This window comes from Balaenoptera borealis (genome assembly GCF_965194805.1).
Source record: "Balaenoptera borealis genome assembly, chromosome: 3".
NCBI classification, from domain to species: domain Eukaryota; kingdom Metazoa; phylum Chordata; class Mammalia; order Artiodactyla; family Balaenopteridae; genus Balaenoptera; species Balaenoptera borealis.
The window spans coordinates 78,999,781-79,017,326 of record NC_138866.1 but is presented as its reverse complement, the minus strand read 5'-3'; positions in this window follow the sequence as shown (position 1 = coordinate 79,017,326).

Here is a 17,546-nt window from a genome sequence, read left to right as displayed (position 1 = left end):
TCCTTGTCTCCAATCTGCAGATGATAAAACCTAGTTCTCTTCCTCTCTGAGACTGCCAAAAGATTTAAAGAGATAACACTTTATAATAAATAAACAGACTATGTAAAATGCAGAGTGAAATTGTTTTGAGGCTGAATGTACTTTATCAATTCTGTTACATTTTTGTGTCTGGCTTATTTATTCTTATATAAGAGGCACATCATTCAATAATACTAGTTTCTTTTTTGTAGTAAATATATACTCAAGGATTGTCTTTTTCTTTTCTTTCTTTCTTTCTTTTTTTTTAATCTATATACCAGGCACATAGATGCCTTTTCTGTAATTTCAGTGTACTGTTCTTAATTTATTCTGCATACTAATTTCAACATTCATTAACAGTATTGAGGTAAAAGTCCTGATATGACAGGAGATATCTATACATAGATCTATCTATAGATATCTAGGTAACTATATAGGTATATCAATCTTAGATAGATAACTCCTGTCATTTTACATCCTTAAAAGAAAACTAATTAATTAATGTATTCACAATTTCACAGTCTGATGTCCTAGCTAAACATCTACTAGCCACAATACCCATCCTCCATCAAGGATCTGGAATGTTGGTTTGCCCTAGAGCAAATAGAAAGAATTGGCCCTGGTCACTTGACAGAGAATGCAAGGTAATAATGACTAGAGAAATAATTTCTGCTTTTTCAATAGGGAGAATGTGTCCCTTCCTTGTACTTTGTTTATTATGATCCTACCAACTCTATGGAGAAGATGTCCTTTGAGTCAGGAAGTATCAGCTACATAGAGACTCCCCAAGAGATAACTGAGAAGCTGACAAAATTTCCTCATTAGCCCATACCCATTTCCTGTTCCCAATAAATCACAAAAAACAGTTGACCACTGGACACTACTAAGGGAGTTCAAAATGTACAAATTCTGCAAATTCAATAGCAATTTTCATTTGATAATCTTTAATCTCCTCTTTGCTAAATTCTGCTTCTAACTCTAGATATGTATATTAGATATTTCTGGATTTTATCACTAATTATTTCCTCTGGCTCTGTCCTAATGTTTTCTCCTTATAACTACCCTGAGTTTGCGTATTAATCTATCCAATGAATATTTATTGAAAGCCTGCCATATACCTAGCACTGGTCTGGACACTAAAAACGTATACATGAACACAAAATCTCTACTCTCAAGGATCATATAGTTGAGTCAAGGTTATTATCATTCAAACATCTTTAATCTACTCTCAAGGACAGTATAATTGAGTCAGGGTTAATATCATTCAATCATCTTTAATGATCTGATCATCAAAACACATAAATAAAATCATTACTCTGGTAATCAGGATAGAATAGGCTATGGTTTAGTAACAAATAACCCCCCAAATTTCAGTGGCTTAACATAATGGAGAATAATGGAGATGTATTTCTTATTCATGCTACAATCTGATACAGGTTGCATGCCTATTCTGTGCTGGTCTCTACAGGTGGAAATTTAGAGCACTAGGCTGCTTCCAACTTAAAACTGCCATCTCAAAGTCTTTCAATGCCAGCCCCAGAGATTAAATGTATCCCTTACTCTTTCCTGCCTCCAACCAGAATGGCATTACTTCTTCTCATATTCTATTAGTGAGAATTAGTCAAACACCCCACCCAAATGCATGGGAACTGGGAAATACTGAGGAGCAAATGAAGTTTCGGTAAATACCAATATTCCCTGACAGTCCTTTAAGAAATATACGAATAAGCATATTACTTCATTTTTTTTTCTTTTTTTAAAGTGATCACCACCAAAAGTCTAGTTACCATCCATCATCATACATTTGACATCCTTCACCCATTTCACCCACCCACAAATCCCCCTCTGGTAACCACTAATCTGATTCCTGTATCTATGAGTTTGTTTTTGCTTTATTTTGTATGTTCATTTGTTTTGTGTTTTTAGATTCCACATATGAGTGAAATCATATGGTATTTGTATTTCTCTGTCTGACTTATTTCACTTAGCATAATCCCCTTGAGGTCCATCCACGTTGTCACAAATGGCAAGATTTCATTTTTTTATGGCTAATATTCCATTGTGTATATATACCACAATTTCTTTATTCATTCATCCATCAATGGACATTTAGGTTGTTTCCAAATCTTGGTTACTGTAAGTAATGCTGCAGTGAACAAAGGGGTGCATATGTCTTTTCGAATTAAGTGTTTTTGTATTCTTTGGATAAATACGCAAAAGTGTAATAGCTGAATCATATGGTAGTTCATTTTTGAGGAAACTCCATACTATTTTTCATAGTAGCTGTACCAATTTACAGGCCTACAAACAGTGTATAAGAGTTCCCTTTTCTCCACCTCCTCTCCAACATTCATTATTTCTTGTCTTTTTGATTATAGTCATTTTAACAGGTGTGAGGTGATATCTCATTGTGGTTTTATTTGCATTTTCCTAATAATTAGTGATGTTAAACATCTTTTCATGTGCCTGTTGGCCACTTGTATGTTTTCTTGTAAAAATGTCTATTCAGATCCTCTGCCCATTTTTCAATTTGTCCATTTGTTTCTTTGATGTTGAGTTGTGAGTTCTTTGTCTATTTTGCATATAAATCCCTTATAGAATATATCATTTGCAAATATCTTCTGCCATTTAGTAGTCTGCCTTTTTTTGTTGATAGTTTCCTTCTTAGTCTGATGTGGTCCCATTTGTTTATATCCGCTTTCATTTTTGTTTCCCTTGACTGAGAAGACATATCCAAAAAAATATTGCCAAGACCAACATCAAAGAGCAAACTGTCTATGTTTTCTTCTATGAGTTTTATAGTTTCAGATCTTACAGTTAAGTCTTTAATCCATTTTGTGTTTATTTTTGTATATGGTGTGAGAAAGTAATACCTGACAGTCTTCTAAGACATATATGAATGAGCATATTACTTCATTTTTTTCTTTTTTTAAAGTGATCATCACCACAAGTCTAGTCACCATCCATCATCATGCATGTAGCTGTCCAGTTTTCCCAACACCACTTATGGAAGAGGTTGTCTTTTCCTCATTGTATATTCTTGCCACATTGTCACAGATTAATTGACCATATATGTGTGGGTTTATTTCTGGGCTATTTGTTCCGTTTATCTATGTGTATAATTCTGTGCCAGTTCCATACTGTTTGATTACTGTAGTTTTGTAGTATAGTCTGAAGTCAGGAGTGTGATAACTCCAGCTTTGTTCTTCTTTCTCAAGATTGTTTTGGTCGGTTATTCAGGATCTTTTTTGTGGTTTCAAACAAACTTTAGAATTATTTCTTTTAGTTCTGTGAAATATACCATTAGAATTTTGATAGGGATTGTACTGACTCTGTAGTTTGGAAATTTTAATAATGTTAATTCTTCCAATCCATAAACATGGAATATCTTTCCATTCATTTGTGTCTTCTTCAATGCCTTTCGTCAGTGTATTATAGTTTTTAGTGTACAGGTGTTTCACCTCCATGGTTAAATTTATTCCTAGGTATTTTATTCTTTGCAATGCAATTGTAAATGGGATTGTCTTCTTATTTTTGCTTTCTGATAGTTCATTATTAGTGTATAGAAATGCCAAAGATTTCTGTGTATTGATTTTGTATCCTGTGACTTTACTGAATTTATTAATTAGTTCTAACAATTTTTTTGGTGGAGTCTTTAGGGTTCTATCTATATAGTATGATGTCATCTGCAAATAGTGACAGTTTTACTACTTCCTTTCCAATTTTGGATTCCTTTTCATCTTTTTTCTTGCCTAACTGCTGTGGCTAGGACTTCCAATGCTATGTTGAATAAAAGTGGAAAGAGTGGGCATTCTCATCTTGTTCCTGATCTTAGAGGAAAAGCTTTCAGCTTTTCACTGTTAAGAGTGATGTTAGCTGTTGGTTTGTCATATATGGCCTTTATTATGTTGTGGTACATTCCTTCTATACCCATTTTGTTGAGAGTTTTTATCATAAATGGATGTTGAATTTTATAAAATTCTTTTTCTGCATCTATTGAGATGATCATGTGATTTTTCTCCTTCATTTTGTTAATGTTACATACCACATTGATTGATTTTCAAATGTTGAACCATCCTTGAATCACTGGAGTAAACTCCACTTGATCGTGGTGTATGATCCTTTTAGTGTATTGCTGGATTTCGTTTGCTAATATTTTGTTGAGGAATTTTGCATCTACGTTCATCAAAGATATTGTCCTATAATGTATTACTTCATATTTTGAAATGTAGAATATTAATGTCCACATATAAGCTAATTCCCAGCACAAAGTCTAATACATGGCAGACACTCGATAAATTTTTGAGAAATATAGCAAAGAATAAATGATGCTAGTGGAACTAATGATTTACACAAGTATAAAAAATGCATAAATGAAAAGTTATTTTAAAATACAAGAAAAACAAACACTATACCATTTTATATTGCACATAACTGACAAGTAAATTATACAGATCACACATACTTAAGAGATGGAAGCAACCACCTTGTACTGGCATAGGCAATTATGTTGTTTTGTTTCATTTTATTTTATTTTATTTTAAGGTGGTGGGATTTGATTGAAGAAACAGTTAAGATTTGGACAGTGAAAAAGGTCATGTCTGATAGAGACCTTTGTGATCAAATATATACAAATAGACAAATGCAAAATGTGTTTGAGAATCATTAGGTCAAATGACCTGGTAGGACAAGAAGATCAATCTAGGAAAGTTACTGTGAGAGAAGTTTGGAGCAAAAGATTCAGAAATTTAAACTTAAATGACTATCTGCAACCTACAAGATAAAAGTTTTGAACAAAGAGTAGCAACCTAGAGGTCACAGAGGTAGTTTTGGCTCCTGATGCTGTCCTCAAGCCTATTCTAGATATAGATCTTGAGTGAAAGTCCTGTCTCAAAATAAATCAGGAGGGTAAATACAAAGTATAAATTCCTGCACTAAACCACTGTAAAATAAGTGCCCCAACATTATGGCAATGCCAAACTATATAGACTAAAAGGTATAGACCATGAAATTGGTATAGCAAACTTCGGCCAATCTTGTGAGCCCTAGGCATCTATGAATGACAAATAACTCAAAGATATGAAAGGAACTCAGAGTTGGGTTGGGTGCATTAGTCAAACAGGGTATATTGTCTAATTATTTAGAAAAATAATTTATACATATTTTTAACTTATTTATGATTATACTGAAAACATTTCTTTTGGAGAGGGAATGAGTATAGATAATTGTGCTCTTGTAGGTGTTTTAGTGGTTCTCTTTAGAAACCTTGTTAAAAAAAAAAAAAAAAAGCCAAATTTACAAGAAAATTGAACCATAGGAGTGGTTGTTCAATTTACAAACATTTAGCAACTATTTCCTTTAAATGTTTTTTCCTGATATATTTAAATATGGTTCTATGTTTAAATCGTTCACTTAAAGTCTCTAAAAGTAGTTTGCAAAGCACTTCCTTGCAAGTTATCCCTGGCAACATTGTTCAGCTTCATCTGTCATTAACCCTAAAGCAAGTCAGTACTTTGTTGGAAGTCAAGGGGTTTAGCTCAGATATTTGCAATCAAGCTATTATACATGATATTAAGTCTCATGAAGCTACTTATCTTACCGAAGGAAAAAGGAAACACTAACTACTCTTTTCAATAAGAAGAACAAGGCAAAATGTATTTGAGTAACAAAGGAACAAATGACAGGACTGAATCCATTTAGCCAATAAACTGTCCATAATCTAGACCAGTGATTTTCAAACTGTGGAATGCCACCCAATTGGTGAGCCATGACATCAGTTTAGTGGGTCACAGGGTTGCATTGTTGAGAAAAGGAATAGAATAGAATAGATCCAAATATAACTCAAGTAGTAAAGACAGATATTTATGAAAATTTTTAGTTATGTGTGTGTGTATATATTGGAGTACAATTAAAGTTATTTCTTACTGTAGGTCAGGGTCAAGAAGTTTAAAAATAACTGACATGCAGTTATCATAAAGAAAATGTGTAAGGTCATGTCAAAATAAAGTAGCTATTAGCATTCATTGTGATCATAGCATAAAATCACATCCACAAAAACTCATTTCTTCTTAAGGATACTAGGTAGATCTTGAGAGCATCTTACTATTTTCTAACCATTTTCACAGAAACATTTCTCTCTTAATTGTGGTAGGTTCATCCCTTCTTGACAGAGAGGAGACAAAATTGGGATTAATTGGCTCTGTTTTTTCTGTTATCCTTCTTCCATTTGCTCCTAGTGGAAGATCAACGCCTTTTTAGTTTTCTTGTTCTGAACATAACTGAAACCAAACTCTTTGGTCACCAGCATTCTCACCTGACTCCACACCTCTGCCATTAGTTTCCTGATCCCATTCTAATTTTTAAAAAATATATTATTTCATTCTAACTGATTTGTGCCAAACTCTATATTGATCCCTAGTCATGTAATTTTTTTTTGGCTAATGATTGTTGGAAGGATGGATTCATTTGAGATCTCCTATGCAGTAACAGTAAATTATTTAGCTGTCTCCCCTTTTCCTGTCTGTCATTTACAATTTCATACCAGCAGATTGTTTCACTTATTGTTAACCATCTATTTTAGGGTCCTTTGGGAAGCAGCCTTGAATCCAACTTCCCCAACATTTTATTTTCCCTTGGCTATAGCCTACCTTTGTTGCTAGAACAGATCTCTTACCACAGCAGTACTGCTTTATTCTCCACTGACCTCTGGTCTAATTTATTTTTCAAATGTCCACTGCCTCCTAGTTCTCGGAGACGCTCTTGGCCTTTTGGTAAATCCTTCATTTTCTCCTGCTTCACTTGACCTTTCTCCTTGGCATCCATGCATGATTCTTTATTCTTCAATTCAATTTGAGCACTAAAGCCCTGTAGCTATTCCCTGCGTAACGGTCCCTTCAGATTTCAGTATAGACTAAACAGTTTTTCTCTTGACATTATTCTCTCCTGACCTCTTTGCTTCCAAAAATGGTGACCTAGCTTAAGTAGGCCTTTTGTGAAGACAGTTTTCTCTATTTCCTGAAATATTAGATACTTTCCCTGCAGTTATTTCACTTTTTACAAAGTAATAAGCAAGGGAGTCACTGTGTAATAAACATGGGTTCTCTCACTATAATAATAAATTGTAGGACAACTTATTCTAATTTGATGAATTTTTGAATTATCATTTTCTCCTTTACGTAAGGCAAACAATGTTGATGACTTTGAAGGTCTGTTCTGCCTTCCCCTCCCTCACACAGCAGAGTATTGCTCCCTTTTCCATTGCTCACTGGGACATGCCACATAGTACTGCAATGGCCATGTCTGCAAAGGGGTCAGAGATATTTCAGCACAGAATCAATCACCACCGGTTTAGCAAAAGCAGCCCGAAGCAGATTTTATCAAACTGTTTAACTCTCACTTTTTCCCTTTCTGAATGAACTCTGTTTCCCCTTTGCCCGTGTGCCATTCCCTCAAACCCAACATTCCCATGTACCTAAGATCACTCTTATATGGCAAAAGATAAATTTGATAACCTAACTTGTATTAATATGTTATTGACTTATAGTGTTACCTCTTGTAAGAGAACTTGCTTAAGGAAGGTAATATTTAATTCAAATATATTACTTTCATTGAGAAATTCAGGCTCCCTTAAATGTGTTTCAGGAGAAGAACTGGAAGCAGAGGTGACTGGCAATTGTGCCATGTAGGTGACTGATTTTTGCATCTTCATAGAGATTTAACCCAGAGCCCAATTTGGAAAAGGCCTTGTTTCACTTTGTTTCTAAAGAGACATTCATCTTCTAAGGAGTTCACATCTGTCAGGGAAAGGCAGCCCATTTCCCAATGCTCATTATTACCTCTGCAAAAATAAAAGCAGAGCCCAGTTTCAATCCCTGTATACCTTGAGCTCTATGGAATGTGGACAATAATCAACCACAGAGAATTGACTAACATAGTTCCCAATTATTAACTCTGCCACATTTTGATGTTCAATAAATTTAGAAAGATATACTGAAGTAGAAAGGGTGTGAATTCCAGGTAGAATATAATAAAGATTTATAAGGTTTTTGCAAAACCCTTGCCCTTTGCAAATATTAAGAGCCGAATTTACCTGCTCTTCAGCCTAAGAGAGAATGGCACCTGAAGAGCCTCAGGAACTAACAGTTTTAAACTCTGGTTGAACCCCAGGTGCTAGCTCTACCACAGCACTATCTTTCTTTAATAGAAAGTTATAAGTTTCCAGAATTCACAGGAGTCTGGCTGGCTTCTATCCAGGACAAGAGTGTAGAGGAGAGGTAATCAATATGCCCTAGCCTATCCTGCAAGGTTTATTTTAAAGATTACCTTGAGTTATGGTAAGGTCTTTGTGAAATACATCATCCTTACAGAGTAAAGCAGATCCATGGAGGTGTCCTGGATGGGTCTTCAGGGAACCACAGCAAAATGTCAAAAAGCCCTCGAAATCTCTGTTTTTATTTTATGAGGAGCAGAGGATCGATAGTAGTGATTGGTAGAGCCCAGTTGATGAAAAGGTCCATAACTTGGGAGGATGCTTCCAGCTGTGATTGGCAGAGGGACCAGGTTGCAGCTTAGAGCCAAGAATTAAAGTTGCATAAGCAGCATGAACTAAGTCCAAATGCTGGGTAATCTAGAAATAGCCTTGTCAGAAAAGCCATGCTAGAGAGAATAACAGAAATCAATTTTGGTTGCAAGCGAAGCCTTGTTTAAAATTTCGGCTTGCTAGATACTAACAACTATGAGAGATTCTTCGATTCAAGAAAATTGGAGGTAAATGCTTTGGGATACGACTGTGTGATTGACATAGTTGAGTTCCAGGACAGAATTGTGTTGTCTTTATAACGAGGTTTGGAAAAGCTTCACATACTGCTATACCATAGTAGTAGTTTTATTATCACTCTAAATATTACTAGTAGGTGAAATAAAAATCTTTATGAAAGTCTTCATAAATTAAAGTGCTTACATTTGTAAATAGTTGCTATCAGTTTACTTCAATATTAGTTCATTTGCTCAGAATTAGTAGAGTCCTCTTTTTCAATCGATCAGAGCTTGTGATAGATGAGAGTAAATTCTGTGACAACTGGAAAACTTAAGTAACACAGCAATTGTAATAGGACTGCTTTTGGTAGTGATGAGAGAAGCAGATGAAAGCTATTGGCAGTCCATTTGACCCATGAACCTGATGAGATAAAATACGCATAAAGGTAGTTTGACTAAAGTCGCTCCTTATAAGCTCTGGATTCTGAGGGAAATTTCTTGGCTCTGTTGTTTTTACTCACTACATCTCCTCTCTGCCTTCAATGCTTATGCTTATCACTCAACTTGTAAACCTTTGCCTTGGTCCTGCCATTCCTTCTAAATATGGGACCAATTCATAACCAATCTGCCTTAATTTCTTCTTCTTCACCTTCAATGTAACCACTTAACTCTATTGCAATCTGGCCTTTATCCCCATAATTCCACTGCAACAAAATTTCTCCAACCTTATCAATAGTTTCTTCTACACCATACTCTTTCAAATTCTGTATGACATTTAATATTTTGATCACCCGCCTCCCTTTAAAAAAGTTGGTTCTCATCTAACCTCTATAACTGCTCTTTCTCTGTTCCTCATTTAATAGTTCTAGAGGTCTCCCTTCCCTCCCCGTCCCCCAGCTGTCATTCAAGTTTTAGTCTTTGACCCTATGCTAACTGCCCTCTGCTTTCTCTTCTTCACAGAGTTCTTGAGGCTTCAACCATCATTTTTGTCTTCCAAATGTTACATGCCAGGTAACACTTCTCATGTATCTCTGCTAATTAATCTTCAAAAACTATTGTTTTGTTCAGGTTGATCTCCATTTTGAGAGTAACAAAGATGCCTGGATTCTGAGACCCAAACTCCACGCTTGACATCTTCCATGAGACATATCCCGGCCAATTCTATTTCAATAATAATACTGCCTTAATGAAGCTTTTTACCTCTTTTCTATGTCACACAATCTAGAATGTACTTTCTGTTGCCTTTTATTATCTAGTCTATCTAGATCATCAGTCTCAAAAGATAACATACTGTATGATTCCATTCATATGATATTTCCAAAAAGACAAACCTATAGTTATAGTTAACAGATCAGTGGCTGCTAAAGGAAGGGGAGGATGTGACTATAAAGGGATAGCACAGAGGGCTTTTGGTGATGATGGACCTGTTCTGTTTCCTAATAGTAGTGGTTGTTACATAAATCTATCCGTGTGTTAAAATTCACAGAACTTTATACCGAAAAAAAGTCGCTTTTACTGTATGATCATTTGAAAAATAAAACTTAAAAAAGACTTAGGGATATGAGTAACTTTTCATCTTTTTTTCATTTTGAAAACTTCAGAATAGAAAGGCTATGAAAAGAGTAGAGCTGGTCTGTGGATAAAGCTTTCAAAAATCAGATTAACCTTCTGGGTCATGCATGCTTCCATGATGACAGCATGGACACATGTGGATTAGCCATAAATATGAAAAGGAAGCACGAAGTAAATTAAGGTTTTACACTAAGTGTCACTCAGCCAATGTAGCAAATAAGCAAAGGCTAGGCATCCCAAAATATCTTCTCATGGATTGCAGCTATGAGTGAACATGACAGTAAAAAGCTAAGGTCTAAGACATAGGCACAAAGTATTAACTCTGAGGGTGAATGATAGAACTTAGAAGGTATCCAGGTCATAATTCTTTCCCGTAACCCTAGGTCATTAATAACTAGTAAAGAGTCCAATTTCATCTAGATTCCATAGCTTCTCTGTGTTTTCATTTCCTATCTTGATGGAAACAATTATATTTTTACACAACCAAAGAACAAATATGACCTGTTTCACAATTTAGGCAGCTGACCTGCATGAATTTTTGACAAAATTATCAAGTTTCTTAGTTATAAATGTTTCTCCTTCTGAAATTTGGGATACAGTGGGGAGCAAGGCAGAATATATCATCTGTGACTCCCTTCTGATGCTACATTCATGGCTAACTTCTTGATTCTGGATGAGCCTTACCAACAATCTTCATTCTTTGGAAAGATTTTCCTAGTCTCTTATAATCTTCATCAATCAAAAGTTACCATCTGAGGGACCATGCTTTCTTTGCAGGTAGCTAAGACTTCCACACACTTTGTTAAGCAGAACTCTTGACTCCAGGCTTGATCCATATATCTTAAAGCTAGAGGCAGTCCCTTTTGCTAAGGTTATCTACAGCAATTTCTTTTATTGCCATTAACAGCTGGAGACTTTCTTATTGAAATGTAACCAGCGCCATAATAGCCTTGGTACTCTCAATGCTCCCAGTGATCTCTTCAGAGGCCTTGAAACACTGCTCCTTTAGGAAGACTGGATCAAGCATAAGAGTTCATATAACATCTACTGCGATGGCCCCAGGTTCTCTGTGGGACATTTCAGATATTAAGTGATGGATACTTGCCCCTCCTGAATCATCTCATCCAAGCATGCTATTCAAGGTTCAAATGCTTCCTTTCCAGGAGCGAAAAGAGGACTTGAGCATAATCTCCTTTATAGACACCGGCCCGGTTCAATAGGGGAGAGCTCTAACACTTATAGAATGCCTCATCCCAGGGCTTTGGGCTGGATCGCCATGATGTCAAAGAGCACCAAAGAGGCCCACTATATCATTACTACCTGTCCGCTCTACTTCAAGCACTATTGCCACATTCATATGGGTACTATCTCAAAACCATTTTCTTAAAGAACTCTGTGTCACGTGAGGAAGGTTTACTTAGCTACCTTCAGGCACACCCTTTAGGGAGTTTAGCAGGTTCTGTTACCACTGGCAGGCTAAATGACCCTTTTAAAGAATTGTTTTTGTAAACATAGAGCAAAAACACCACTAAGCCAGAGAGCACAGGCTCTTGCACAACTTTGGGATTATTCTTAGAGCCCCACCACCCATAGGAAAATGGACCCCTAAGTGGTCAGATAGCACCTCCCCGGCCCAGCTGTTAGAGAATAAGCACAAGTCATGGAAGAGAAAGGGTACTGAATGGACAAAATTAGGGTAAATGTAATGCTAAATATCACCAAAACAAGCTCTAACCAACAAAGGATGGTTCCTCACCCTTCCTCACACTTCATAGGGAAAATTCTGAATCATATTTCACATCGCCTCTCAGAGTTCCCCAGCAAGGCTAAGCCCAGTTGCCCACAGTGAAAACTCACTTATTAATATACAGGCCTCCCCACCTCCCACTCCCACCCTCCTACCCCGACTTTCTAAAAATTCACTTTATACCGCTTCACTTTTACAAAAGACCTACATTAGTACCTTTCTTTGCTAACTGAAAGAAATACGAAAAGGATTTTAACTTTTGCAAAAAAAGCAAAAAGTAAAAATAGCATTCAGCCTTTTTTTGCAGTGAGCCCTGACAGAGGCATCAGGCTCCTTGAGCAGCAGCGAGAGTGGGACCCCCAAGCTCCTTCCCCGGGAACTACATTCAGCATCTCACCATCAGGCCACCACAGCTTTGAACTGTTTCTTTGAGCAACTGTGCTTTATCTGGATTTATTTTATACATCCATTAGCAAGATGTGTCCTAGGGTACTTGCATCTTCTTCACCTTATGCCATTTCAGCTTAGAAATGTTTCATAGGAACGCTCTACTTTCAAACATCAGGGGAAAACTGTACTCTTTATTGACTTCCCTTTCTTCCATCTCTCACTTTCTCACTCACAGTGCTTCCTAAGGTAACTTTCCAAAAAAAACTCCGTATACCCAATCATTGTCATAACATTTGCTTTGGGGTGGCGGGGAGGAGACCTAATTTAATACCCTGTCTTTTACTCATACACAAAATTTCTGTGATTTCAACTGCCAGGCTTTCTGCCGATTGGATTCGATTTATTTTTACTCAGAGAATATTCATTGAATACCAACAATTTTATATTACCATGGAATTCTTAGGTTAGAAAGAGAAATAAGAGCTGCAAGTAAAAAGTTGTACTAGAGTATATAAAATTGGAGTAATAAAAAAGTTACAAATGTGAGAGGCAAAAGAGGGAGCTCAGAGGACCAGAACAGAAGAACTGAAGAAGGTGACATTGGAGCTGGACCTTGAAGTGCAACAGGATTTGGGCATCCGAAAGCCCTGAAGAAGTGCCTGATGGGCAGAGGGAATGATGAGTGAAGACACTGAGTCAGGAACGTACAGGGTATATATGAGAAACGAGAGGTAGTTCCATCTGTTTCAAGTACAATATGTAATAAGGGCACGTAGAGAAAGATAAAGATGGAAAAAAAGGATATTGTCAGATGGGACTTCCCTGGTGGTCCAGTGGTAAAGAATCTGCCTTCCAATGCCGGGGACATGGGTTCGATCCCTGGTCGGGGAACTAAGATCCCACATGCCGCGGGGCAACTAAGCCCGCGTGCCACAACTACTGTGCTCGTGCGTCTCAACAAGAGAGCCTGTGTGCCACAAACTACAGAGCCCACGCTCCCTGGAGCCTGCGCGCCACAACTAGAGAGAGAAAGCACGCAGGCCACAGCTAGAGAGAAGCCCGTGCACCACAATGAAGATCCCACATGCCGCAACTAAGACACGAGGCAGCCAAAAAATAAATAAATTTAAAAAAGGATATTGTCAGATAATTGATTCTCAATCTAAGTAGTTTATAAAGAAAGCAATGGTAAGCCATTGAAAATATTTGAATACAAATAGTGATATCTTATCTTTCATGTCTCAGTTTGCTATCAGTTCAGGTATACTACTTTTACCCCCTTATCCTACTGGCCCTATCCCTCTCTATCTAGGTTCTTTGCTTTTTTCCTTTATAGCATTATTATAATACAATGTTGGTTTTATTAATTTCTGTACTTAGTTTTTTCTCCCTCAGTAAAAAGCTGTCAGATAACCCATTTAATATTATGTATCCAGTGTTTTTTATGGCATCCTGCAAATAGTAGGTACTCAATTTAAGTTTTGTTGAATAAATGAATGAATGACATGTTTTTTGATGGCTCTGATACTTTATCTGATACTTCTCTGACAAAAGACTCTTCACTTTCTCCTCTCCTCATAGAATCACTGTATTCAAACACAAATCAAACTCACAACACCTAATGTATCCCACGGTTTCCAGACTCACACAAACAAGCTTAACTTGAACTATGGTTACATATGATTTGAGAGAGTACCAAAGACCCATCTAGCAGGCTCTAAAACTTTATTTAATCAAATCTGAACAGAGAACTTGACTGTTTACTCTCCTGTTACATCTGAAGCCCCAGACTTGAGGGCATGGCTGGTTGCAATGCCGAGCTGGTCCTTCCACCAGGTAAGGTGTTCCTGCCACATCACAGGTTAACCCAGGTGAGTACAAGAAAGCAGAGTGGCCTGCTTTTGTTCTGATTGGCACAAGCTTTTGATTGTTCCATCCAGGCTTCCATCTTTATAAGTCTACACACCCCTTGGTGAGAACACAAATTCTTGTGTTTTAATGTTGACTTTTGATGTTAGGCACTAACAAGAAGGCCATTAGACTGAGGTGGCCTGCTTAAGCAAACCAAAATCTAAGCCTGTAAATGTCTCAAGGTTATGAAAGCAAAACCCAAGGATAACAAATCACAAACAGCCAACTATAGTCAATTAAATAATTTCTTCTCTTTGCTTCCATACCTTCTCTGTATAAATCCCCAGCTCCTGCCAATGAAGTGTCCTAATTGATTCTGCTTTGGCACTGCCTGATTTAAATTGATTTTTGCTTAAACTCTTAAAAATCTTTATATGTCTCAGTTTATCTTTTAACAAAACTGAGTGTGCTATGGGAACCCAAGTCACCCATCTCTAAAATTAAGAAAGGATGTACACCAACCCAGAGAAACAACTCCCCAGGATTTACCACAAAAGGAAGAAACTCTTGAGCAGACAGATGATATCTGTGACCACCTGACCTGAGCATAGATCATTCCTCTATTGGTGCAGGAATGGCCTCAACACATTATTGCAATACTCTTGGGTAAAAGAATGCATAGAAGCTGATAGCCCCACTGATTATTGGCTACAGACATATCAAAAAATAATCGGAGCAGATAAAGGAAGAGAATTCCTCTCCCTACGCAGAACACAGAGAGACATGTGCAGGAACTCAAAGAAAATCAGCATAGTTAGCCACTACAGTGATTAGCAATAGCAGTGATCATAGTAGGAGGGAAAATTTAAGCAACAACAGGAAAATTACTAGATAAAAGAGAAGACAGGTGGAGATAATCTTAATTTTGGCCTGAAAATGTTGGATTTTGAATCTTTCTGAAAGATTTTCCAACTTCCATCGTCTGTGGCCTAATTTTTCAACTAGTTCCATCAGTGCCTCTTATTTTCTATTTTCTAGCCCAAACTCCCAAATGCTTGCCTGTTTATCCATCCTTCTCTTCTCCCTTTCCAGATCCTCTTTCCTTTCATTTCTTTGTTCCTCCATGTCACCCATACTTGTTAAAATTATTTGCATATAACACTCATAATAACTTCATACCCTAGCAAAGTGACTTGCATGGGGGAGGTTTTCAATAAATATTCATTTAAGATGACTTTTTTCCACTCTTCTTTTGTCATAGCTCCCCATCCCACCGAGCCATGGAGACATTGGTCTTATTGTAGGTCGCAAAATAATGAAGTACAAGGATTTCACTTTAGGAAGAAACAGGAATCAGGACTTTTGTCACTGACTTTCATGAACTGGGCTTCCAACTTTTAAATGTGGTGCATAATTGACACTTTGATACTTTTAGGCTATGGTGTATTCTCACACTCTCATGGGGAAAAAATACTTGCTGACACAATCAGGAAACAGATGGTGACAAAGATCTTATACTTTGGTGCCAATCAATATGTTTTACTTGCCACTACTAAAATCTCATTTGAGGGACCCAGGAATTTAAAGGAATTTTTCTGGCTTTTTTCTCTATCCTTTAAAGACTATTTTTAAGAATCTTCAGGGCTTAAAAGTTTTACTTCATTTTTCCTCTTCAGTTTATTAAGTCAATTCTAGAAGGGTTTTGGCTTGTAGCTAAGAGAAAATAGTGAATTCAAGTATTTTGTTCTTTACCATCAGTGACAGAATAGTGTCTTAACTCTTGCCCCCTCCAATCCAGACACCACCCTTGAGTACAGCTACCCTAACCTTGAAAAATTAATCTTCTGGAGAATGATGAGTTCTGTAATTGTGCACTGACATAACAACAGAAATGCTTCTCCCCATCCCTTCATTCCTGCTTCATTTACGTAATAGCGACTGCTTGTCAAACAAGAAAATAAAAGGAGGGACTTCTCTGGTGTTGCAGTGGTTAAGAATCCGCCTGCCAATGCAGGGCACACGGGTTTGATCCCTGGTCCGGGAAGAACCCACCTGCCGCGGAGCAACAAAGACCGTGCGCCACAACTACTGAGCCTGCACTCTAGAGTCCATGAGCCACAACTACTGAACCTGCGTGCCATAACTTCTGAAGCTGCACGCCTAGAACCCATGCTCCACAACAAGAGAAGCCACCGCAATGAGAAGCCTGCACACCGCAATGAGTAGCCCCCACTCGCTGCAACTAGAGAAAGCCTGCGTGCAGCAACGAAGACCCAACGCAGCCAAAAATAAATAAATAAATACACAAACCCTTAAAAAAAAAAAAAAGGAATATTTCTGGAAGGAGTAAATGATAACATTATTATCCAGAATACAAAATATTAACGAGTTGAAACTCTATGTCTGAGGAGAAAGAATCAGATAATCACGTCCAACTAGGAACTTCTCCCCTAGACCAGAAACTTCTGAAGGGCAAGGACAATGTTTTATTCTACCTCAGAGCCCACATAGCCATTTTTAACAAATATTTGCTGAGTTGAATCTACAGCAGTCCCTGAACTGGCCAGAGAGATGTCCACCAAAAGAAGCCCCCTTTGTTTATGTATCTCTAGTATATTTGATTTACATTGTGACTTTTAGGGTTTGGGATGCCTAAGAAATGTGTAGGTGAGTGAACCTTTATGCATCACCTACCTAGGCAACTATGGGAGCCTGATTTAATCAGGTGTATTCTATTTCACTGTGCTTTTCTCCCCACTGCTTAAATTGGTCACTAACATCTCTCAAATAATTTGAAAATATTTGCTGAGTATGACTTCCATAGAGGATACAGAGGAAGAAAACTACATTGTGTTGAACATATACAATACTTTATGCCAAGCACACATAGGATATATAATTTAACCCTCAAAACAATTATGTGAGGGTGCTGTTATCGATATTCCTATTTTATAATGAGGAGACACAGGTTCAAAGATATTAATTAAGTAGCCTAACATCACACAGATTGCAGCATAGCTGGGGTAGAAACCTAAGTCTGTCTAGTTGCAATGTCTATTGCACAGGAATGAATATTAATTTTACTTTAATTTCCTTGAATCTACACAAATTCTGTGCTCCTACTTCTAGGATCATAAATAGGTCATTACTTCTAATTTCTCAGTTAATTGTTCAGTAACTTACTCAGCAAGATTTTGGCTCTGACATCCTAACA